Source organism: Taeniopygia guttata, chromosome 30, assembly GCF_048771995.1.
Source record: "Taeniopygia guttata chromosome 30, bTaeGut7.mat, whole genome shotgun sequence".
NCBI classification, from domain to species: domain Eukaryota; kingdom Metazoa; phylum Chordata; class Aves; order Passeriformes; family Estrildidae; genus Taeniopygia; species Taeniopygia guttata.
The window spans coordinates 7,582,447-7,607,264 of NC_133055.1; the positions used below are offsets into that span (position 1 = coordinate 7,582,447).

Here is a 24,818-nt window from a genome sequence, read left to right on the forward strand (position 1 = left end):
AAGATCCCAGGGCACTCACTGATGAGATTTTCAGTGCTCTCTCCCTGCTGACTCTTCACAGACCCCCCTGATGTGTCACTCGTCTGTCTCCTGGTCACTCCCGGGTCCCAAATCAATCCCCGGTGCTGCCGCCAGCCAAGGGAGCCGATCACCCAAAGTGGGTGAGGCACCTTCAGCTGCACTCCCTGCCCCAGGGTGTGCGGAAAAATTGACATCACCAGAGGATTCTGTCCACAAAGCAGACAGAGGAGTCCTGTGAAACTAATTTCATTCCTAAAAATGGGAGAGGCCATGGAGCATTCCCCATGGGATCTCTCCAATTGCTGGAGGACACAGCCTCCTTTTCATCCTAATTCTCCTGGTCACATCTCCCTCTGCTTTCCCCATTGGCTGAAGTACTTGAGAGCTACAGACTTCCCAATCCACCTACTACATACCCACCTTAATATGCTCCCTGCTTTTATATAGCAAATGATATTCATGGCTCTGTTAAGTCTTTGTTGTTCTTCCTGAAGTTCATGAATAGAGCAGGACCTTGGCTGAGCAGCAGTCTGTGTCATCAACTGATAACATTTTCTGAAACCAATTCTTTCTCCTGTCACTCCCTTGTGTACAGCTCCCTGGCCCTCTGAGCCTTCCCCAACTGGACTCCCCGCCTCGGCCCCATCGCCCCCGCAAGGGGAATTTGGGGAGTTGGGAGTGGGGCAGCGCCAAGGCCGGGCCCCCCCGCGCTGTCCTGGCGGGAGCGGCTGCAGTGGGGACCGAGTGCGGGCGGGAGCGGCCGAGAGCCCAGCGCTGCCCCAGCCCGACCTGCCCCAGCTCCATCCCTGCCCCTCGGCTGGGATGCTGTGGGTCTGGGGGGAAGAGGGAGCCGGCAGTGGGTGCTGGGCCTGGGGGCAGGAGGAGAAGGGAAGGAGAAGCAGGCTTGAGGAAAAAAATGGTCAAACGATGCAGGTGGCAGGAGAGGGTGGGATTGTGCAGGAGAAGGAGAAATAGCAGGAGGAAGGGGAGTGTGAGGAAGAGTAGAGACACAGAAGGAGGAGGAGGAGGAGGAGCAGAAAGAGGAATCAGCACAAGATTCCACCCCTCCCTGTATCTGCAGCCTCCCTCCAGCCCCAGGAGCGTTTCTCCCCCCACATGCAGCAGGTGACTGTGGAGGGGGATCCATGATTTTCACGGGGTGAATCTTGGTGTTTCTGAGCTTTCTTGGGCTAAATGTTGGTCCTTTGGTTTTATGTGGCAGCTGAATCTTTATGTTTTGGAGGAGGTTTTTGCTGACTTGTGATGTTTGGGGAGTTTTTGATCTGTATCCTTAAGTTTGTGGGATTTTTGGGCTAAATCTTGGTGTTTTGGAGGTTCTTACAGACTCAAGATTCCCAATGACTTCCAGAGATAAACTGGAGCAAGGAGGAATCTCCAGTCCAAGATGCTCTCGTCTTGTTTTTTTCCCCAAACCAGGATTTTTCATTCCCTGGGCGTGTCTGGATGGAGGAGGAGGAAAAGCCCCGGAGATGCTGCAGGAGGAGGAGCTGCAAACCCAGCCCAGGGAGCTGTGGGGAGGAAAGAGCCCCCCTGAGCCAGGAAGGCGGGCGGAGATCCAGCCGGAGCTCGGAGCTGGTGGAGAAGCCTCATGGCAGGGAGAAACCCCACAAGTGTTTGGAATGTGGGAAGGGTTTCAGCTGGAGATCCAGCCTGATCCGGCACCAGAGGATCCACACTGGGGAGAGGCCCTACGAGTGTGGGGAGTGTGGGAAGAGGTTTCACACCAGCTCCCATGTCCTCCTACATGAGCGGAGTCACACAGAGGAGAGGCCCTTCCGCTGCCCCGACTGCGGAGAGGGCTTCAAGCACAACTCCAGCCTCACCGTGCACCGGCGCATCCACACCGGGGAGAGGCCCTACGAGTGTGGGAAGTGTGGGAAGAGCTTCAGACACAGGTCTGGCCTGATCCAGCACCAGGTGATCCACACCGGGGAAGGGCCTTATGAATGTTTGGAATGTGGGAAGAGTTTTGGGCAGAGCTCACACCTGAGAACACACCAGCACATCCACACTGGGGAGAGGCCCTACGAGTGTCCCCAGTGTGGGAAGAGGTTTCGGACCAGCTCCCATCTCCTCAGACATGAGCGGATTCACACAGAGGAGAGGCCCTTCCGCTGCCCCAACTGCAGGAAGGGCTTCAACCGCAACTCCAACCTCACCAGGCACCGGCGCATCCACACTGGGGAGAGGCCCTACGAGTGTGGGGAGTGTGGGAAGAGCTTCTCACAGAGCTCAGACTTGACCCAGCACCAGCGGAGGCACCACTAAGGGAAGCCCTACGAGTGCCCCGAGTGAGGGAAGAGCTTGGAGTGAGGGAAGAGAGTGAGGGAAGAGCTTGGAGTGAGCGAAGAGAGTGAGGGAAGAGCTTGGAGTGCTGCTCCAGCTCCATCCCCCATGGGAGGATCCGGGCTGGATGATCCCCAGTGACCCCCGTTGGGCAGAGCCCTGGTGCCCCCGTATGGGGAATAAAACAGAGAGTAAAGCAATGGAGCTGATAAAGGGGCCCGATATCTGAGGCCTGACTGAGCAGAAACTGTGGGAGACACAGACACAGTTTAAGTCTCCCTGGGCAAGGAGTGACCAAGCAACGTGGTGTGAGACTTTGTGATAAGATAAATGTTCCCAGGTTACTGGATGTCACAAAGAATATGTAACCAATGGGAAATTGTTACCAAAAACAGAGCCCTATATAAGCACCATAGAAGTAAATCCCTTTATAAACACCTGATACACTCAATAAAATTGGCTTTGGTCTAAACTCGGATGTCCTCATCTCTCCGTGGTGGATAACTGTCCTGGTTCAGGGCAAATTTGGGGAAAGAACTCTAAAAGGGTTCCTTTAGGAAAGCAGATTCAATTGGCCCTCCCCCCAACCAGTTCGGGAAGGATACCTCTTTGGAGGAAAGTGGAAAAAACCTGTTTATTAAACAAGGAAACTTAATATTATACAATAAAACTTCCCGCCACTCCCAGAGAGAGATGAACTCAGAAAAATCCCCTGGGTTGCAGCTGGGCTCACTCAGTCTCTGATCAGTGTCTCCGGCGCTGGAAATGCCACGGCCCAGGCCTGGCCCGCTGGGCCACAGGTGCTGCTGCTGCTGCTCTTCTGGGTGTTTAGTCCAGAGCAGGTCCAGAGAAGGGGAAAACACCACAGTCCAGGGAACTTCTTTGCCTCAGCTAGCTAAAAGTAACTAGAAAAAAAGCAAAGGAGAGCTCTCTCGCTGTCTGTCCATCCGCAGATGACACAGTGCAGGAGCAGGAATGTGGAGGAGGGAGTGCAGTTCTTGAAAACAAACTCCGCGCTTCTTCCCATCCCCTGCCCCCCTTCACTCCTGGAACAAGTCTTAAAGGTGTAGAACTTATTATTCAACATAAACAGAGCAGACGATTGGGGATAAAGGCATCATACAGTCAACCTAGGACATTCCACCCCTTATCCCCATATCGTCAGCTTACTACTAAAACTAATACATATATTCAAACCCTACAAACACATATATTATACATCCAATATACAGCTATACACAGACAATGGCAGTAATATTCAGCAAACAGTGATATTTACACATAGTTCTCACCCCACAATCAGATCTCCCTGAGGTACACATCGTGTTCTTCCATCTTTCTGCATTATCCACCATGTACAACTTGGTCTCTGTGCAAAGACAATCCCACGAGTGGGTTTGTCTGTACTCGAGCCAGAACTGATCCACACTGATTTCCCTAACAAACCTCTGACGTGCCACTGGGACTTTGTCTCCATTTACGATATGCAAAAGCTGAGATTGGGCAGGGCCCAATTGACTGGTAGAGCCTCAGGTGTTAACTAACCAGGTGGCTTTTGCCAGATTCTGCTCCCAGTTCTTGAAAGATCCCCCACCCAATGCTTTCAAGGTGGTTTTTAACAGTCCATTGTACCTCTCCACTTTGCCTGCAGCTGGTGCATGGTAGGGGATGTGGTACACCCACTCAATGCCATGTTCCCTAGCCCAGGTGTTGATAAGACTATTCTTGAAATGAGTCCCATTGTCTGACTCAATCCTCTCAGGGGTACCATGCCTCCAAAGGACCTGCTTTTCAAGGTCCAGGATGGTGTTACGGGCTGTAGCATGAGACACAGGGTAGGTTTCCAACCATCCAGTGGTGGCTTCTACCATGGTGAGCACATAATGCTTGCCTTGGCGTGTCTGGGGCAGTGTGATGTAGTCAATCTGCCAGGCCTCCCCATACTTGTACTTGGACCACCGCCCACCATACCACAGGGGCTTCACCTGCTTGGCCTGTTTGATGGTAGCGCACGTCTCACAGTCATGGATTGTCGCTATAGGACACGAGAAAGCACAACGCGAGCCACCTGCCACCTTGCAAGGCAAAAAAGAGAGTGTTTATTTTCTGACTCTAACTTTTATACTTCTCTAAAGGTGACAGTGGATTGGAGAGTGAATGGGCCACCTCTCCGAAGACATTGGACAAAGCACTAGTACATCAAGTCTCTCCACCCCCATGAAGGAATGCAAAACAACACGTTATTTACAGAAACTGTGTGGGAAAGTTTCCCAATAGAATGTAAACTCAGAAGGCTTTAGAAAACTCAAGAATCAGGGCGACAATGGATAACCTGAGAAATACTGTCCATGGTTAGATCCACCCCTCGGTCTCGTGCCCACTTATAAGTGGCATCTCTACCCTGATGGCCTGAGGCATCATGGGCCCATCATGCTAGGAACAACTCTCCCTTGTGTTCCCAGTCGAGGTCTATCTTTGATACCCCTATCTTCGCAGCCTGGTCTACCTGCTGATTGTTTTGCTGCTCTTCATTAGCTCTGCTTCTGGGGACATGGGCATCTACATGGCGAACCTTCACAGGTACCTTCTCTACCCGGGTAGAGATATCTTTCCACTCTTCAGCAGCCCAAATTGGTTTTCCTCTACGCTGCCAGTTAGCTTCTTTCCACCTCTCTAGCCACCCCCACAGAGCATTGGCTACCATCCATGAATCAGTGTAGAGGTAGAGCTTTGGCCACTTCTCCCTTTCTGCAATGTCTAGGGCCAGTTGAACGGCTTTGAGTTCAGCAAACTGGCTTGATCCACCTTCTCCTTCAGTGGCCTCTGCAACCCGTCGTGTGGGACTCCATACAGCTGCTTTCCACTTCCGATTCATCCCTACGATGCGACAGGAACCGTCAGTGAAGAGAGCATAGCGTGTTTCCTCTGCTGGCAGTTGGTTGTATGGTGGAGCTTCTTCAGCCCGTGTCACTGGTTCTTCTTCTTCATCTGCGACACCAAAACTTTCACCTTCGGGCCAATTTGTAATTACTTCCAAAATCCCAGGGCGATTCAGCTTACCAATATGGGCACGCTGCGTGATGAGAGCAATCCACTTGCTCCATGTAGCACTGGTGGCATGGTGGGTGGAGGGAACCTTTCCTCTGAACATCCACCCCAGCACCAGTAGTCGGGGTGCCAGGAGTTGTGCTTCTGTGCCAATCACCTCTGAGGCGACCTGGACTCCCTCGTAGGCAGCCAAGATTTCCTTCTCTGTTGGGGTGTAGTTGGCTTCAGACCCTCTGTAGCTCCGACTCCAAAATCCCAGTGGTCGGCCCCGAGTCTCATCAGGCACCTTCTGCCAAAGGCTCCAGGACAGACCATGGTTCCCGGCTGCAGAGTAGAGCACGTTCTTCACATCTGGTCCTGTCCTGACTGGGCCAAGAGCTACTGCATGAGCAATTTCCTGCTTTATCTGGGTGAAAGCTTGCTGCTGCTCAGGGCCCCAGCAGAAATCATTCTTCTTGCGGGTGACCAGGTAGAGAGGACTCACGATCTGACTGTACTCAGGAATGTGCATTCTCCAAAAACCAATGGCGCCTAAGAAAGCTTGTGTCTCTTTCTTGTTGGTTGGTGGGGACATGGCTGTGATCTTGTTGATGACATCTGTAGGAATCTGACGCCGTCCATCTTGCCACTTCACTCCCAAAAACTGGATCTCTCGATCAGGTCCCTTCACTTTACTCTTCTTGATGGCGAAACCAGCTTCCAGGAGGATTCGGATGATTTTCTCTCCTTTCTCAAACACTTCTGCTGCTGTGTTCCCCCACACAATGATATCATCAATATATTGTAGATGTTCTGGAGCCTCACCCTTTTCTAGTGCAGTCTGGATCAGTCCATGGCAGATGGTGGGGCTGTGCTTCCACCCCTGGGGCAGTCGGTTCCAGGTGTACTGCACTCCCCTCCATGTAAAGGCAAACTGGGGCCTGCATTCTGCTGCCAGAGGAATGGAGAAAAATGCATTGGCAATATCGATAGTGGCGTACCACTTTGCTGCCTTGGACTCCAGCTCGTACTGGAGTTCCAGCACGTCTGGCACAGCAGCGCTCAGTGGTGGAGTCACTTCATTCAATGCACGGTAGTCCACAGTCAATCTCCATTCTCCTTCAGATTTACGCACAGGCCAAATGGGGCTGTTGAAGGGTGAGTGGGTTTTGCTGACCACCCCTTGGCTCTCCAGCTCTCGGATCAGCTTATGGATGGGAACCACAGCATTTCGAGTTGTTCTGTACTGTCGACAATACACTGTTGAAGTGGCAACTGGTACCTTTTGTTCTTCTCCCTTCAAAAGTCCTACTGTAGCTGGATTCTCAGACAGTCCAGGCAAGGTGTTCAGTTGCTGGATGCCCTCTGTCGCTACAGCTGCTATCCCAAATGCCCACCTGAGTCCCTTTGGGTCTTTAAAATACCCCTTTCGAAGGTAATCTATGCCCAAAATACATGGGGCCTCTGGGCCAGTCACAATAGGGTGTTTCTTCCACTCATTTCCTGTCAGAATTACATCAGCTTCCACCAAGGTAAAGTCCTGTGATCCACCTGTCACACCAGCAATAGAGACAGATTCTGCCCCTACATGTCTCGATGGAATTAACGTGCATTGTGCACCAGTATCAACCAAAGCCTTATATCTTTGTGGTTCTGATGTGCCAGGCCAGCGAATCCACACAGTCCAGAAAACACGGTTTTCCCTCGCCTCTACCTGGCTAGAGGCAGGGCCCCTCTAAGCCTGGTTATCCTTCTTGCCTTGGGCGTATGTCTTAGAGGTTCCTTCAAGGGGATCAGACATGTCATCATCATCATCATGCCTGGCAGTTTGGCTACGGGCAACTGGAGCTGCTCTCCTTTTGGTGGCACTTCTTCTCTGAGTCTTACCTTCCTTCAATTCATGCACCCGTTGTGCCAGAGCACCAGTAGGTTTTCCGTCCCATTTCCTCATGTTTTCTCCGCAATCACGCAGGAAGAACCACAGCTCAGTTCGTGGGGTGTACCTTCTCTCACCATCTGAGGAACGTCTGCGTTGGATACCAGAACCTCTGATCTGTACTGCTGAGATTTGGAGAAGGTCCTCCTTTATCTCCTCCCTGAGTCTCTTATGATTCTCCTCTATCTTATCTTCTAATTTCTGCAGACGTGTTTCCACTGCTGCAATTCTGGCATGGGTTGGGCCATGTACAGCATCTGCATAGGCTCGGAGTTTCCTTGCCATTTCGAGCACGGTCTCATCCCTCTCATCTTGCTTCATTATTGCTAAGGCAGAAGCGTATTCATGTGGCCCAAGCCGTACAAGTTTTTGCCACATCACAGAAGTACATGGTACCAAGTCTGGATTCCTAGTTGTTATTTCATCTGAGAAGATAATCTCTGCCACTGCCATTTCTCTCAGACGTTGGATCCCTTGTTCTATAGTCTTCCACTGGGTCTGCTGCATATAAAGATCATCTGCACACAGGTATCTTTGTGCTACACTTTCCAGAACCCGTGCCCAGAGGCTGTGAGGGTTAGCCCCCCTCATCATTCCTTGATCAATGACAGGATCATGTGACAGGGATCCCAAATGTCTTGCCTCAGTACCATCCAGAATTGTAGCCTCGCCTGCAGCATCCCAAAGACGGACCAACCAACTAATTACAGACTCATCAGGTCGTCGGGTATAATTCTTCCTCAGGCCACGAAGGTCCTTTAGGGAAAAGGACTCAGTATTGGCCTCTGATCTTGTACCAGTTGCTTTGACTTCTGATTTTATGTCAGCAGGCATTGAGGGTCCCTCTCCTGCATTATCATCATCGTCGTCATCATCCACTGGTCGATTGGTCTTTTCTGTGCGCTTCCCACTTCTTGTGCTAGTAGCAACAGCCATAGGTTGAGGCTTGGCTGCTGAGCCTGGTTTAGCTGCTAGCCTAGGCTCACTGTCTGGTTTAGCTGCTGGCTTTGAGCTGGGGGTGTTGGCTGCAGCCTGAGTGACTGGGATAGCTGCTGATTTATCTCCCTGCCCCCCTTCCTCTGTCTGCTGCCCTACAGTATCTAGCAGGGTGCGATAAGCATATGCCAGGGCCCAGCTCACTGCAATGATTTTTTTCTCCTTAGAGTTACCATGGCACTTCTCTTTCAGGTACTTCGCCACCTCAGCCGGATTCTGAATTTTTTCACTTGGAAAGTCCCAGGCTATAGGGTCAGAAAATTCCTTTAAGATTTGGCCCATATCCTCCCATTTCCCACACCACTCAGGATTTCTCACACCTGGGTCTACTCCTGGGTCAGAGGTCTCATTAGCCCCTCTAGAAATCTCAGCCCTCATTCTAGAGACTGCAGACTGTATAGAGAAAGCTTACCAGATTAAACACCAGGAAGATGGTCTCCTTAACAGTCAGGGGAAACTGAACATTCTCTAATAGGGAGGTAACAAATTCAGAGGAGAAGAAGGAAAGCAAAGGCTGAAAAGCCTCATCCCCTACTTCCCCTCTAACAAACTGGCTGCAGAACCATAACCATGAACCATACATTCCAGGAACAGACCTCAGCACCCTTATAAACCCTCTGGAAGCTATTACACCCAAGCACAGCCCGATGGATATTCTGATCAGTGCCCTTCTACTGCAAAACCTACGTATTAGGGACAATACTGGAGCTATTCCTGGATAAAAAAATAAACCTAGGGACCATAGGGGGATTAAGATCTCAAAAACCCCTAGGGACCAGAGACACATGCAGGCCTTCACCCCAAGAGACAATATTAATTCAAACAACATAACCAGTAACTGCTCCATACCCACACAAAATAATTGGAACAAAAATATGATTACAACAGGGTTTTTTCCACTCTCTCGAGCCCCACGTTGGGCGCCAAAATATTTGTCCTAGTTTAGGGCAAATTTGGGGAAAACCCCCTGAAAGGAGCCCTCAGGAAATAAACCCCCACTGCCCCTCCCCACCCACCTGGTTCAGGGGAAAATTTCCTCTGAGAGGGAAGTGGAAAAGAACCTGTTTATTCGATGAACAAAGCACTCCCCAGCACCAAAACAATTAACAACACCAGATGACAACAGAACTCTTTCACCCCTCTGAAGAGATGAACAAATCCAGAAAGTCTTTCCTGGGAGTGGTCGCCCGGGTCTGGACGCTGGGGATTGCTCTCCAGCACTGGGGATGGCTGCTGCAGATCACAACATGCAGGCTCCTGGTGTTCCTTGGTGTTTCCTAGATCCCAGTCCGGAGCAGGGTGGATGGTATTCAGGAAGAGGAACGCAAAAAGCAAAAGTCCAGGGAAAGAATTGGACTGCTTAGCTAACCTAACTAGGAAGCAAAGGCAAAAGCAGAAGCAAGCCAAGCAAGCAAGCAAGCAAGCAAAGCAAAGCCAGCCAGCCAGCCCTAGCCTTTTCTAGACAGCAGACCATGGGGGGAGGTGAACCAGATGATAACACGGCAAAACAAACCTTCACTTTCAGAGTCAGTTCTGAAAGCACAGAACATAATATCAAACGTAAACAGAACACAGATTGGAGATACAAACACCATAAGGTCACCCTAGGACAAGAGGTGATGTCACACCTGGGTAGGTGGGTGATGTCATAACCAGGTGACATCACACCTGGATAACCAGGTCCCACCCACACCTGGGCACCTGGAACCCTCACACCTGCATTCCTCCCACGGGAATCCCTCATACCGGAGTCCCAGCCCACCCAGATGTTGGGGTTCCTGCACACCTGGATCACCAGCTCCCAGCACACCTGGGCACCTGCACCCTGCCCAGACACACCTGGATCTCCCCAGGACACCAGGATCCCCCCACAAAACACCTGGAGCCATGGAGGAACACCTAGAACTGCCCCTGGGATACCTGAGACCCCTCCAGGAACACCTGGATGCCTCCTGAACACAGCAGGAGCCCCCAGGAAAACCTGGATCCCCCCAAATAACACCTGGGACTCCCCCAAAACCACCTGGACCCACCCAAAACCCACCTGGACCCACCCAGGGACAGCTGGACTCGCCCCCAAAACTCACTGGGACCCCAGAACTCATGGGGATCCCACTAAAACTCACCTGGATCCCCCCTCTAAATCCACCTGGGACCTCCAAAACCAACCAGGACTCCCCCAAAACCCACTTGGACCCACCCATAAACATCTGGGACTCCCCAAACTCATTTGGACCCCCCAAAAGCCCACCAAGAGCCCCCCAAAATCCCACCTGGCCCCTCCCCCGTGACATCACAGGTGTGGTCCTGCTCCCCCACTCCCCTGGGTTTGAATTTTTGGGTCGATTTGTGGCGATTTTTGGTTTCCATTGATAAAAATCTATCCGGGGCGGGGCCAAGTCTCATTTGGGGTGGGGCTTCAGGAGGGGGCGGGGCCAGAACCCGGAGCTGCAAACTGGGAGGGGCGGGGCCTGAGGGGGCGGGGCGCTCGGTGGGCGTGTCCAGCAGCAAGGGGCAGGGCCAAACACAGGGCGGGGTCTAAAGAGGGCGTGGTCAGTGTCTGGGGGTTTGTCCTGCCCACTCCCACCCCCCAAAATTCCCCCGGACCCTCCGTCACTGCCCCTCCCCCACCCATGGGACACACCCCGAAAGCTCCCCAGCTCCTCCCCCCTCGGCCCCCCCGAGCTGTTTTCACCTGGGAACCCCCAAATCTTTGGGAATTCTCACCTGGGACCCCCTAAAGCTCACCTGCACCCCTCCAAAATCTCCTCAGGACCCCACAAACCTCACCTGGGACCTCCAAACCTCTCCTGGAACCCCCCAAATTCTCACCTGAGACCCCTAAACTTCTCCTAGGACCCCCGAGACCTCACCTGGGCAGCTGGGAAACCCCAAATCCCTGGGAATTCTCACCTGGGACCCCCCAACCTTCACCTGGGACCCCAAAACCTCACCTGGGACCCCCCAAAACCTCACCTGGGACCTCCCCAAACCTCACCTGGGACCCCCTCAACCCTCACCTGGGACCTCCCAAAGCTCACCTGGGACCTCCTCAAAATCTCCTCAGGATTCCCCAAAAACGGCCAAAAGTGGGGCGGGGCCGGAGCGATGACGTCACCTCTTCCTGTTTCCCCTCTCCGGCCGCGCCACGTTCACGCGTGTCCCCAACTGTCCCCGGCCGTGTCCCCTCCCCGGAGTGTCCCCAGCGGCCATGGAGCCCCGCAAGGTGCGACAATCCCGGCGGGGGGGCGGGAGGGGACAGGGGAACACAGGGGTGGCAGAGGGGTGGAGAGGACAGGGCGGGACAGTGGGAGACGAGAGGGTGATAAAAGGGACAGAGGGGACAGCACAGCCCTCCAGGGAGGGGACAAACGGGACCCAAGGATGGCACAGGGGCCACTATAGGAAGCCACAACTGCCACCAGGCCCCTGACACCTCTCCTGTCCCCTCCCCAGCTGTCCCCCCACCAGCAGCTGGAGGCGATGGTGGCCGTGATGGCCATACTGGGCGAGCTGGTGGCCACCCTGAGAGAACTGATGGCCACCGTGGCCAGGCCGCACAGGGATGTGCTGCTGGCCGTGTCCCCAGAGTTCCTGCGGGTGGCTGTGGGGACCTTGATCTTTCACCTCCAGGACGCCCTGCGCCACTACCATGTCCCCTCCCTGGGCCACCGCCCTGTCCCCTCCCTGGGCTGGACCCTGGCCAACCTCGGGGACACCCCAGGGACCACCTGGGCCTGTGTGAGAGCCCTGGCCAGCGCCAGGCGTGTGCTGGACAGGCTCATGGACAGCTGGGCCCGGCTGGCCAAGGCGGCCACCGAGCTCCGCGACGCCTGCAGGGATGCGGCCACCGGGAGGGGACAGCGGCTGGAGCTGTACCTGGGGCTGCTGGGGGACTTGGTGGCCGCGTGTGACGAAGCCACCGTGTTGCCCCGGGAGCTGCAGCGCCGGCTCAGGGACATCGAGGCTGCCCTGGAGGGGACAATGGAGGTGTCCCGATTTTCGTGCGGCCTTGGTGGTCACAGCGGCCGAGGCTGAGCAGTTGTGGGAGGCCAGTGCCCGCCTGGCCACGCGTCACCTGCTGGGGACACTTGGGGACATCAACACCCTCTTCTTCTATCCCTCTCCTGGCCACGGTGGCTGTGCAGTGGCTGAGCGGTGCCAAAGAGCCATGGAGGACATCCCGAGGCTGCTGTGCACAGAGCAACATCACCACTGGGCCGTCATCAGGCCGGTGTCACCTCGGCAGAGACTTGGGGACATTCTGAGGGCACTTTGGGAGCACTTGGGGACACTTTGGGAAGGCGTATGGGGACGTCGGTGGAGGCGGGGGGTGAACGAGCCTCCCCTCAGTGCCTTGCAAGAGACCCGGCTGTGATTTGGGGGCCGGGGGGGTCCCCAGGCAGCCCCCGCTGCTGAGCACTGACCCTGCTCCGGGGTGCACTGGGACTCCCCAAAAACCGCACCCGCACCCCCTTCAGTGCCCCCGAACCCCCCTCGAGCACTGACCCCCCCTCACTGGGCACTGGGACGAGTGGAGACCCCCTCTCGGTTTTTTGGTGGTCGAGATGACCCCGAGATTGTGAAAAGTCCTTTTCTCCCAGCCCGCGCGGGCAGAGAAGGAGTCGAGATGCGGAGCTTTGCTTCTCAGGGCCGTTTATTGTCCCTTTTCTCTAACAGCTTTGTTCGCTCTGCTGAGCTCTGTCTAGCAGGTCGGTCTGTGGCAGTCTCCCTGCCCTCAGGGCGCTGTTTGCCTTCTACACTAAAAACTACCTGTACTGTGTTTATAATAACGTGCCAATATCTATCATTTATGTTGGACAGTGTGTCTCTACCTTCAACCAACAGAAAAGTGTCACCATCACAGCAAGACATGGAGGGCAAAAAGAAAGAGAAGAAGGTCAGGACACACCAAAATCCCTCCACCTTGTCCCATTGAACCCCGTATTTTAAAATGTTAAAATTCTACTTTTCCACCCTGTGTTAATTCACCGACCATGCTACTCAAACCCTTGTGCCTTGTAATTCCTCATACAAAGTTGGCAATTTTCTCCAGGGGCTAAAACCAAAGCCACCGGTGTTCTTGACACCATGCCAAGGTCTCCGAGGACCCTGCCAGGGTCTGGAGCCATCCAGGGCAGCCAGATGGATGTCCTGGATTCTGACACCCCCCAATTACCGAGCAGTGGGAGCCCCCCGGGCACTGCCCCCCACTCACTAAGCACAGGGATAGGGACCGGACCCCCCTCGTACCCTGGGAACCCCACAAGCACTGGGACCCCCCAGGCAGCGCCACCCCCGTGCACCGGGACAGGGACCAGGCCCCCTCGAGCACCGACCCCGCCGAGCACTGGGCCCGGACCCCCTTTGTGCCCCCATCCATGACAGAGGTTCCATCCCCTCCGCTTTGACCCCCCCAGAGCCGCAGGACCCCCAGGAACAGTGCAGGAACTGTGGGGGACCCCAAAGCTGGGGGTGCACGGGGGGTTCACCAGCACTAGGGGAGTCCCTTAGGGTTTGGTCCTTCCCCCCCCCATTATCTCCCAAGGCCCACTATTATCATCAGGGTCCCCCCCAATTTACTGGGATCCCCCCATTCACTGCTTCCCCCCTTCACCAAGCCCCCCAAATCGCTTGGAACCCCCAAGCTATGAGCCCCCCCCAGTGCACCAGGACCCCCCACTCACCTCCCATCCCCCATCCATGGGAACCCACCCAAATCACAGCAGCACAAGGAGAAGAAGCCAACACCTTCCCCACACCCAGCATGGATCACCAGGACCACAGATCAGCAGGGCTCTGCCCAACGGGGGTCACTGGGGATCATCCAGCCCGGATCCTCCCATGGGGGATGGAGCTGGAGCAGCGCACCAAGCTCTTCCCTCACTCTCTTCCCTCACTCCAAGCTCTTCCCTCACTCTCTTCCCTCACTCCAAGCTCTTCCCTCACTCTCTTCTCTCACTCTCTTCCCTCACTCCAAGCTCTTCCCTCACTCGGGGCACTCACATGGCTTCCCTTATTGGTGCCTCCGTTGGTGCTGGGTCAAGGCTGAGCTCTGTGAGAAGCTCTTCCCACACTTCCCACACTCGTAGGGCCTCTCCCCGGTGTGGATGCGCCGGTGCTCGGTGAGGTGGGAGTTTTGGTTGAATCCCTTCCCGCAGTCGGGGCAGCGGAAGGGCCTCTCCTCTGTGTGAATCCGCTCATGTTTGAGGACATCAGAGCTGGTCGGAAACCTCTTCCCACACTGGGGACACTCGTAGGGCCTCTCCCCAGTGTGGATGCGCTGGTGTGTTCTCAGGGCAGAGCTCCACCCAAAGCTCTTCCCACATTCCAAGCACTCATAGGGCCGTTCCCCGGTGTGGATCACCAGGTGCGCCATCAGGCCAGACTTGTCTGTGAAACCCTTCCCACACTTCCCACACTCGTAGGGCCTCTCCCCAGTGTGGATCCTCCGGTGCATCATCAGAAGGGATCTCCAGCTGAAACCCTTCCCACATTCCAAGCACTTGTGGGGCTTCTCCCTGCCATGAGGCTTCTCCACCAGCTCCGAGCTCTGGCTGGATCTCCGCTCACCTTCCTGGCTCAGGGGGGCTCTTTCCTCCCCGCAGCTCCCTGGGCTGGGTTTGCAGCTCCTCCTCCTGCAGCATCTCCGGGGCTTTTCCTCCTCCTCCATCCAGCCACGCCCAGGGAATGAAAAATCCTGGTTTGGAGAAAAAAACAAGACGAGAGCATCTTGGACTGGAGATTCCTCCGTGCTCCAGTTCATCTCAGGAAGTCATTGGGAATCTTGTGTCTGTAAGAACCTCCAAAACACCAAGATTCAGCCCAAAAATCCCACAAACTTCAAGATACAGATCAAAAACTCCCCAAACATCACAACTCAGCAAAACCCTCCTCCAAAACATAAAGATTCAGCTGCCACATAAAACCAAAGCACCAACATTTAGCCCAAGCAAGCTCAGAAACACCAAGATTCACCCTGGGAAAATCCTGGATCTCCCTCCACAGTCACCTGCTGCATGTGGGGGAAGCAACGCTCCTGGGGCTGGAGGGAGGCTGCAGATACAGGGAGGGGTGGAACCTTCTGCTGCTTCCTCCTTCTGCTCCTCCTCCTCCTCCTGTGTCTCTACTCTTCCTCACACTCCTCTTCCTCCTGCTATTCCTCCTTCTCCTGCACAATCCCACCCTCTCCTGCCACCTGCATCGTTTGACCATTTTTTTCCTCAAGCCTGCTTCTCCTTCCCTTCTCCTCCTGCCCCCAGGCCCAGCACCCACTGCCGGCTCCCTCTTCCCCCCAGACCCACAGCATCCCAGCCGAGGGGCAGGGATGGAGCTGGGGCAGGTCGGGCTGGGGCAGCGCTGGGCTCTCGGCCGCTCCCGCCCGCACTCGGTCCCCACTGCAGCCGCTCCCGCCAGGACAGCGCGGGGGGGCCCGGCCTTGGCGCTGCCCCACTCCCACCTCCCCAAATTCCCCTCGGGGGGCGATGGGGCCGAGGGGGGGGCGCAGGTGGGGTCCAGGTGGGGAACGCGGGGAGCTGCGAGTCTGCCTGGCAACTGGTGAGTCATCAGCGCCGCGGGCTCTGATTGGCTGAGCTCTGCCTGAGGGCTGCGGCTGCAGCAAAGAGGGGACACCCTGCTCCAGGGGGGGATGTCCCACAAACGGGGGACCCCCATGAAAGGAGCAAGAGCAAAGTGTCTTTACAAACAGATGCTCTGAATCTGCTCAGAGATAGGGTCAAGCAACTTTCATGTAAGTAAGTGACAGGAGAAGCCATCGGTTTCAGAAAATGTTATTAATTGATGACACAGACTGCTCCTCAGCCAAGATCCTGCTCTATTCATGAACTTCCAGAAGAACAACAAAGACTTAGCAGAGCCATGAATATCGTTTGCTATATAAAAGCAGGGAGCATATTCAGGGAGTATGTAGAAGGTGGATTGGGAAGTCTGTAGCTCTCAAGTGCTTCAGACAATGCGGAAAGCAGAGGGAGATGTGGCCAGGAGAATTAGGATGAAAAGGAGGCTGTGTCCTCCAAAAATTGTGAGATCCCATGGGGAATGTCCCATGGCCACTCCCATTTTTAAGAATGAAATTCCATTTACAGGACTCCTCTGTCTGCTTTGTGGACAGAATCCCCTGGTGATGTCAATTTTTCCGCACACCCTGGGGCAGGGAGTGCAGCTGAAGGTGCCTCACCCACTTTGGGTGATCGGCTCCCTTGGCTGGCGGCGGCACCGGGGATTGATTGGGGACCCGGGAGTGACCAGGAGACAGACGAGTGACACATCAGGGGGGTCTGTGAAGAGTCAGCAGGGAGAGAGCACTGAAAATCTCATCAGTGAGTGCCCTGGGATCTTCGGGGAGTGAACATGGCAGGGCACCCATGGAGGGGAGAAAAGGGAAAGCCAGGGAGGGGTCCTGGCCAAAGGGATGATGATCCCAAAATGTCTCTGAAGGGTTCCTTGGGAGAATGCTGAGGTAGTTTGCACATTCCCCCAGAGGTAATAAAGGACATGGACACCCAGGGGGCAATAAGGGAAGGGGAGAAGGGATTTGGACAACAGGGGATGGATGGTGTTGGTGTGCTGGGAAAGGATCGGGTGAAGGGGAGTGTGCAGCAATATGGTTCAGGCAAGAAGCAGCAGGAGGAATGTGTGTGGTAAGAAAAAGGATGATGGCAAAGAGGAGGAAGAGAAAAATACTCAGGATTGGGATGTTTTTCAGCAGGCTCTTATCCTGACAATTTGCCAGCTGATACTTTGAATTCCCGGTTTCCAGGAGAGGAAAAGCAGGAGGTCAGGATGTCAGGGGTTTCTCTGTGGTGGGCAGCGGCAGCAGCGGGCGCAGAGGTGCGGGACCGGGAGCAGGGCTGGGGGCCTGTGGGGAGCTGCGGGGCCGGGCCGGGGCTGTGGGGCAGCCGGGGCTCAGCGCCGGGCGCTGCCTGAGCCCACCAGCCCCGGGCAGGGCCGGCAGTGGCCCCCGGCCCCCAGGAGGCTGCGGGACGCCCCGGCCGCTGCCCGGCCCCGGGGAGCTGCCGGCCCTGCCCGCCGGGGGGGCCGCCTTTGGACACTGCGGCAGGACAGGCACCGGCTCTGCCACACGGGCTGTGCAGGGGACCCTGAGCACAAGGAGCAAAACAAAGGAACATCTGGGAAATGCAGAGTGCACATGGAAGGATCAGGATTTTCTGTGAAGGATTCGGTTTGGGTCCCTGCAGAAAGGAAAGATTTTGCAGAAAGCTCAGCAGCTCTCAGAGGATGAGCACCCACAGGCAGTGACCGGGGCTGCAGGAGTGGCACAAGAAGGCCCTGCAGCACTTGGGCACAAAGGCACAGCAGCTGAAGGCAAGGAGGGATGAGCAAAAGGCCAAGCTGAAGGCAAAGGCCATGGCAGAGTTCCCACAGCCCCTGAGGGACCAACCCCAGGGCCCAAGGGGGCCCCAGCACCCAGGGAACGGCGTCGGCCACAAGCACCTGGCAGAGGCATTGCCCTCCTGGCCAGGGCAGAGCCCACCCAAACAGCCCCTGGGAAGGAGTCAGGGCTCCAGCTGCAGCCCACAAGGACACTGCAAGCACAGACAGCAGCACCCTCAGGAGGAGCGAGTCCACCCCTGCATGGACATGGATTGTCAGGGCTCTCTGAGCTCCCATCCCACCGGGGACCCACCACACTGCAGCCCTGGAGAACATCCAGGCTGGGTCTGCATCCAGAGGAGGCCTCTCCTGATGGACACAGGGGCCTCTCCATCCACTCTGAATCTTACACCTAAGCGGGGAACATTGTAAAGGAATGTTTTCATTATTAAGGGAATAAATGGGAAAGCTGAGCTGGTGTCATTTGTTCAGTTAGGAGCTGTGGGAGGTTAATTTGAACTAAACTAATTTTTTTCTCTTCCTACTGTAATTGTAATTATCTAGGAAGGAGTTTGATAATGGCATTGTAATATTGTAAAAGGTGATACAGAGGCTATTGTTGCTGTACCTTTGTGTCAAATGTCTGGACTTTTTAACCCCACACAGCCTCCATGCTGTGGTATGGACAGGAGAAAGAGAGCAAAACCTGAGAAAATGAACAACCAAAAATATTGATGCCTCAGCTGTGGCTCTTCCAGACTCAGAAAAGAAATTGGAATTGTAGGTGAATGTTCAACAGGGCCATGCCAAAGGAATTCTTGGGCCCAAATGTTTCACACAGTGGCCACAGTGGCCTCATTGCCTGCAGAATTGTGCAGCCACAGCTTCAACGGGAACCGAGGCCCAAAACCTGATGACAACAGGATCTCCAACTGTTCCAGTCTGCCATCAAGTTCAAGTTTTGATAACCCAAAGAGCCTCGCAATGGATGAGCAGTGCTCGGTTATTACAGTGTGAAACTTGTTCAGTGGCACAGGAGGATTCAGAACTGAGGACATGGGAAGGGTTTAACCCAGCCTCCTGTTTGAACAGCCCCCAGAGGGGCTGGGAAGAAACCCAGCACTGCATTCCAGTGACAGAGCTCCAGACCCAGCCTGGGCGAGATTCAGGAGACATTGCCTGGCCTGAGGCAGAAAATGTCTTTGTGGATGGCTCTTCAAGGGCAGCAGAAGGGAAAAGAGTTCCAAGACACGCTGTTATTGAGGAAAGGGAATCAGACAAAGCCCAGGTTACCCCCATGGTCAGCTCAACCGGCACAGCTGTGTGTGCTTGTAAGAGCCTGGCACTGACATGCCCTGAGCAGGAAGGCTTCAATATCTTCTGGTGACACCATCTCACCTAACAGGGGGGCAAAAGCAATTCTGATTGCTCAGCAACCACTGGATCACTTCTTAAGGTATTTCTAAAAGGAGTAATTAACATAAAAGGCATTGTGGAAGCAACAGACTCAGAGAGCAGAACTCATTTTACAGGAAAGATCCTCCAGGGGGTTATGGCAGCTTTAGGAATACAATGGGACCTCCAGAACCCCTGGCACCCCCAGAGCTCAGGCTGGGTACAAAAAATGAAAGGGGAAAGAAAGAAACACCTTTGGAAGCTGGGGATAGAAACCAAGATGCCATGGGTATGGCTTTTGCCATTGGCTTGGGCAAGAGGAAGAGCCAGACCCAGGGCAGATATTCAATTATTTCCCCTTGGAATTGATCTCGGGAATTCCTTACCCTGGGAATTCTCCACCTAGTGCAGGGTGGAGATAAGGGATGCACATTTAAAGCAGTCTGTGGCCAGAATCCTGTCTCTGGTGCAATCTCTCCCCCAGGAAGCTGGGCTGGCACAGAGCCTGCCTTGGCACTTTGCTGTTGCCAACATCCCAGCAGGACATCGGCCCACACATCCTCTGCTGAAATCCTCGGCCTGGCCACCCTCCTTTGGCAGCTCCAGCCACCGGGGACAGCCCTTGCTGCCACTGCTGCAGCTTCAGCGCTCTCTGGGCCTGCCCTGCCACAGCTGCTGGGCAAGAGCACGGGACAATTCCACTCTGGCTCTCACTTACACTCACACACTGCCCTGCCTGCCATGGCATTGATGGAAAATACACCAGCTCATAGACTTTAACATTGTTAACCTTTCATTTCTCTACTCAGGCTTGCTTTGCCTTGGCCCTGAGGAAAGAAATGTTAAAGGTTTTGTTAAGGGATGTTGCACCACTCAGTGGAGATGAGTTTAACACCTCAACACACTGGGAATGGCCCAAAAGATACCCACAAAGATAACACCCAGCAGCAAAACATCAACCCCAGCAGCAAACAGCAACCAACGCCTACCCCAGACACTGCCAGGGCTGCAGACACCTGGTCTGCAAAAGGCTGAGAAGGAAATCAGCACTTCCCACATCATTAACAGCAGAAGCAAAGAAATCCGGGGCCACGAGGAAACCAAATACTAAAAACTGCACAACTTGAAACTATGGAACATTAAACCAGTGAATTTAGACTGGTTCTGACTTTATCAAGTTTGGGAAAAATTTAGTAAAAGCCACGGAGCTTTTACTCCGATAGTATTTTATTTATTATATACTCCAATATATTTTACTGATACTTTACGTGTCATGGAACGATTTTCTCTGCACACCCGGGCTATGTGGGGATGGAATGATTTCTGTTGCACATCCTGGCCAGAACCAAGGAATGCCTTGACTCTAACAATAAACATATTGTTGGAGTTTTTCTTTTTCCTGCAGTTTCAGTGCTAAGTTTAGAGCATTAGACTATTTTTAAATTACTCCTACTTCTGTATTGCCAGTTAGGTTTGGGTAAGGGATGAGAGAATGAGTTTTTACTTAGAGGCGAAGTAGAAAAAGTTTCATTGACTTGGAAATTTTTTGTGTATGTTTATGTGTGTCTCTTAGAGATAGAAAAATTTTGGTCTCAGTTTTTCGACGTTCACCTTTAGGCAACATTTTGTGAAGCTAGAAGAGATTTAAAGGTGACCCTTTAACTCATAAATAGAAGATTTGAAGAGAAAGAAAATAAATAGAAGATTTGAAATAAAAAAAAAAAGAAAAAGCAGAAGGTTGGGGGGGGCACATGTGAGGCTGCTGAAGGCTGCTCTGGAAGAGAAGGTGCATTCCAGGAACCCAGGAGGAGCTTTAGAAATGCAAATTAACACTGCCGGGCAGAGTGGGGACAATGTACCTGGCTCTTCTTGCCTGGGGCAGGAATTGGCTGATTCCCTCTGCCCCTCACCCCAAGCTCTGCCTGCTTGCACAGATGGAATCTGCACGGCTGAAGGCAGAGCCCATGGTGAGGATCTGACTCTGAAACAGAAATGGCTGAGGCTGCAAAGGGAAACAGCAAATGGAGAATGTTGTGAAAACTTCACTAAAATAAGGGGGAGATCATCCCCCTCCCCACTCCAACATCTGCTGCCACTGTCTGTGCTGTACAGGGTGTATCAGAGCACTGGGGCTTTTGCTAAAACAAGTCCAGGGAAATTAGTTGGAATTCAAGTATTTGATGATGTAATAAGAAAAATGCGGTCAATTGATGCAGCCCCGGCTGCAGGGAGCACCCAGAAATGGGGAAAAGATAAAGGGCGACCAGAACAAATCCTACAACACCATGGACCAGCCCCTGGGAACCCAAACCAATTCATATCAGGAAGCAGAGAACCTATTTATCATTTCAATGGCATCATTAGATTACAAACTGTCCTCGAAAAAAACCAACCAGACAGCTCCAGCTCCTGACCTTCCTGCTGACCAAGCCACTGAAAGAGGAACACAACATTTCACCAGGGGATGGGACCAGATTTTCTGTTAGCAGAAAAAGGAGGAGTTTGTGGAGAACTAAATGATTCAAACTGCTGTTGGCAAAGAGACGACAAAGGAAAAGTGCTGAGAAAGATAACAAAGGAAATAGGTGAACAGCTTATGTATTGGTCCAAACATGGAAAGGATGGGAATGGGACACACTTTCGTGGCTCCCCGGCACACCAGGGGTTAAACGAATGCTGCTTCTCCTCTTCTGTGCTGCAGCAACTCTCATCTTTTTACCATGCTCCACACCTCGGCAGTGCATCTCATCCAGCAGCTGAGCCAGGGGATGCAGGTGGCAGCCAGGCCTCCTGATCCACAAACGGCTACAAAAGGACAGGGAATGAGGGCACCGAGAATAATCCCAAAACTAAAGAGGACCCGGGAAGAACAAAACAGAGTCAAGGAGTGAATCTGCCTGGAGAGAGAGCCAGGCACTTGTAGATAAGGAAGTAAAGGGGGAAAACCATCAGTTCCAATAAATTTCACAAATTGAGCCACACAATTTCTCAAAGTCCCGCTAAATTCCCGAACTTCCAGGAGAACAAAGGCTTAACAGAGCCATGAATATCGGCTGGTTACAAAAGGAGGGTGCATATTAACGAGGACCGGCAGCAGGCGCATCGGGAAGTCTGAACCTTCCAAGGACCTCAGCCCGTGGGCAAAGGCAGAGGGAGATGCGGCCGGGAAATGAGGATAAAAAGGAGGCTGCGGACTACAACCATGGCAGAGAGCGCACGGCAAATGCCCCACGGCCTCTCCCCCTGCTCGGCAAGAAAGTCACTTTTACAGGACTCCTCGCTCTCCTCCGGCCACAGAAACCTCCGGCGACGGGAATTTCCCCGCACGCTCCCGGCCGCGGGGCAGCCCCCTCTGTCCTACCCACAGCAGCCGGGCCGAGCCAGCGCTGCTCCGGCAGCGGCTCCTGCCCAGGCCCCGGCGGGAAGGAGACCGCGGGCAGCCGCTCCCGCCGCGCCCTCAGCCCGGGGCCAGCACGGGCCGGACACGGCACCACCGACCCGCCGCAGCCCCCTGCCGCCCCCTCCGCCCGCAGCCAGCCCCAAGCCGCCGCAGAACCCAGCGCGGCTCCCACCTGCGCCGGGGCCGCCTCCGAGCTCCGCCGACGCCGCCTCACCGCGCTCCGGCCGCTGCCGCCGCTCCCGGGCCCGCACAGACGCTCCCGGCGCCAATGGCGCCGCTGCCCGCCCACGGCCGCCCTCAGCCCGCCGCCGGGGCCGTGCCGCGCCCCGCTCCCACCAATCAGCGCGCCGCAACCGCGACTGACGGCACCAGCGGCCAATGGCAGCGAGCTGGGGGCGGGCTCTGCGCACGGCCCAGACTCGCCCCGCGCTCTCAGGGCCCCCCGCGCTGCGTGAGGGCAAAGCCGGAGATGAGCAACAGCCCCGGGACGGGCCCGGGCCCGAGGCGGGATTGAGCTGCCCACACAAACAAACTTCTCCGCACCTCCCGCCACGGCTTTCCCGGCCCTGCGCCTTCCGTGCCTCCGGCTCTGCGGGAAGCCCGGGAGCCTCCCTTCTCCTGCCCCTCATTAGTGCATCGGTGCTTGGCTTTGATTTCCCCCAAAAAGGGAAACCTGCCCAAAGCCCTGTGGGTGAGCGGGGGAGGGGAGAGATTTCTGGCAGAAAACTCCAAAGACTCAGAGCAGGATGAGGAGAAGTCAGTGCAGAGCCTTAAATGCAGCTTTCCCCACGCCTCCCTGCTCCCAGCTGCACCTCCTCCCCCGGCAGGGCAGGAGACAGGGAATGGGGCCGTGCTCAGCTCATCCCCCGCGGCTTCTCCCTCTGCTCAGGGACAGGAGTCGTTCCCTGCTGCACCCTGCGCTCTCTCCCAGCCGAGACTTCTCCAGGAACTTCTCCGAGCCGAGTCCATCCCCTGGGGCACAGCCCCCTCCAAGTGCTGCAGCGTGGGTCACTGTGCCACGGGCTCGGTCCTGCCAGGCCAGGCTGCTCCAGCGGGGCCCCTCTGCCCACGGGGTCACAGCCTCCTCTCAGGCATCGCCGAGCTCCAGCCTGGCTCCTCCAGGGGCTGCAGGGGGATCTCTGCATCCCCATGGAGCTGCAGGGGGATCTCTGCATCCCCACGGACCTGCAGGGGGATCTGTGTAGCCCCATTATAATATAAATTGTGGAATAATTCGTGATTATGTAAAATATACATGAAGTCAGTTGTGCTAGTAGAAAAAGATTCTTAAAGTTTTAAATGACCTGAAGACCCAGCCGGGAAAGACTGGAAACCACAGATGACAGAGAAAGAAAGACCTAATTTACATTTGAAAACACGTGGCTCCCTGCAGAGATGGGCACTTTCCGGGGATACTCCACCAGACGCCCAAGGTGAAAAATGCACATATGTTAGTTTGAATAGTAGTGCTGTATTAACATTTTAATAGTACTGTAAATGTAGTTGTGTAGTTAAATTGAAGCTTTAGTAGTTAAAATAGAAACTATGTATCTGGGTTTTCTTTTAAGGAATGACATACTCGCTTTGACATAACCATCACAGAACACCCAAATCTTCCAAAGAAGAGGAATTTATGGTTTTCTTGTCAGAAGAAGCTAATTTCTTCAGGCCTTGCTCAGACTCGAAGACGCCATGGGGATTAAAGGAAATAGTTGGCATATAACAGACAGAGTTTCTTGTTTTAAATAGAATGTATGCATAACCATGAAGGATATATGAATATGCAATACTGTAGTTTTAGAGGTGATTCCTTTGTTCACAAGGTATGCTTGTTGTGGCTTAAGTGCCCCAGAGCATCTGGACATCCTTAATTCTTTGCTTTTTATTGTCTTGTAATTGTCCTAACTCTAAATTTTTATTTCCTAAATTGTATTACTATTTTAATAACCATGTTATTATTATCAAAAATTAAACAGCCAAGTGATTGGCGTTTTCACAATTATGGTAGCAAAGGATGGTTTTTAACACCTCTCTGCCAGGGCCTTGGGAGAGTCAGGGTGAGGAAGACGGGTCCTGCCCTATTTAGGCAGCCTCGCTCTGTTCCCCTGGTGTGTGACCACAGACACAGGTTATGATCTATGGGCAAAAGGAGACAATAAAACAAAGAAAAGGGAAAGCATTCCCTAAAACCACAGTAATTAGCCCCAAGACTAAAGTGTACATGAAGAACCAAGACCCAAGGACAAAGGATAGGTGAGTATTTGTTGGGATGGGGCGGATAAGGGGGGAATGAATGTGTGTGACAGAAGCTGCTGGGTATCCCAGACTTGCCAAGTGATTGCTGTAGTCTCTCATGCTGCTTTTCGTCTTTTTCATGTGAAA

General features: G+C 54.0%; 1 pseudogene; it reads left to right on the top strand.

The window, feature by feature from the left end:
- Positions 1–24,818, top strand: part of LOC100230077 (uncharacterized) — a 674,623-nt pseudogene that overhangs the window by 295,799 nt on the left and 354,006 nt on the right.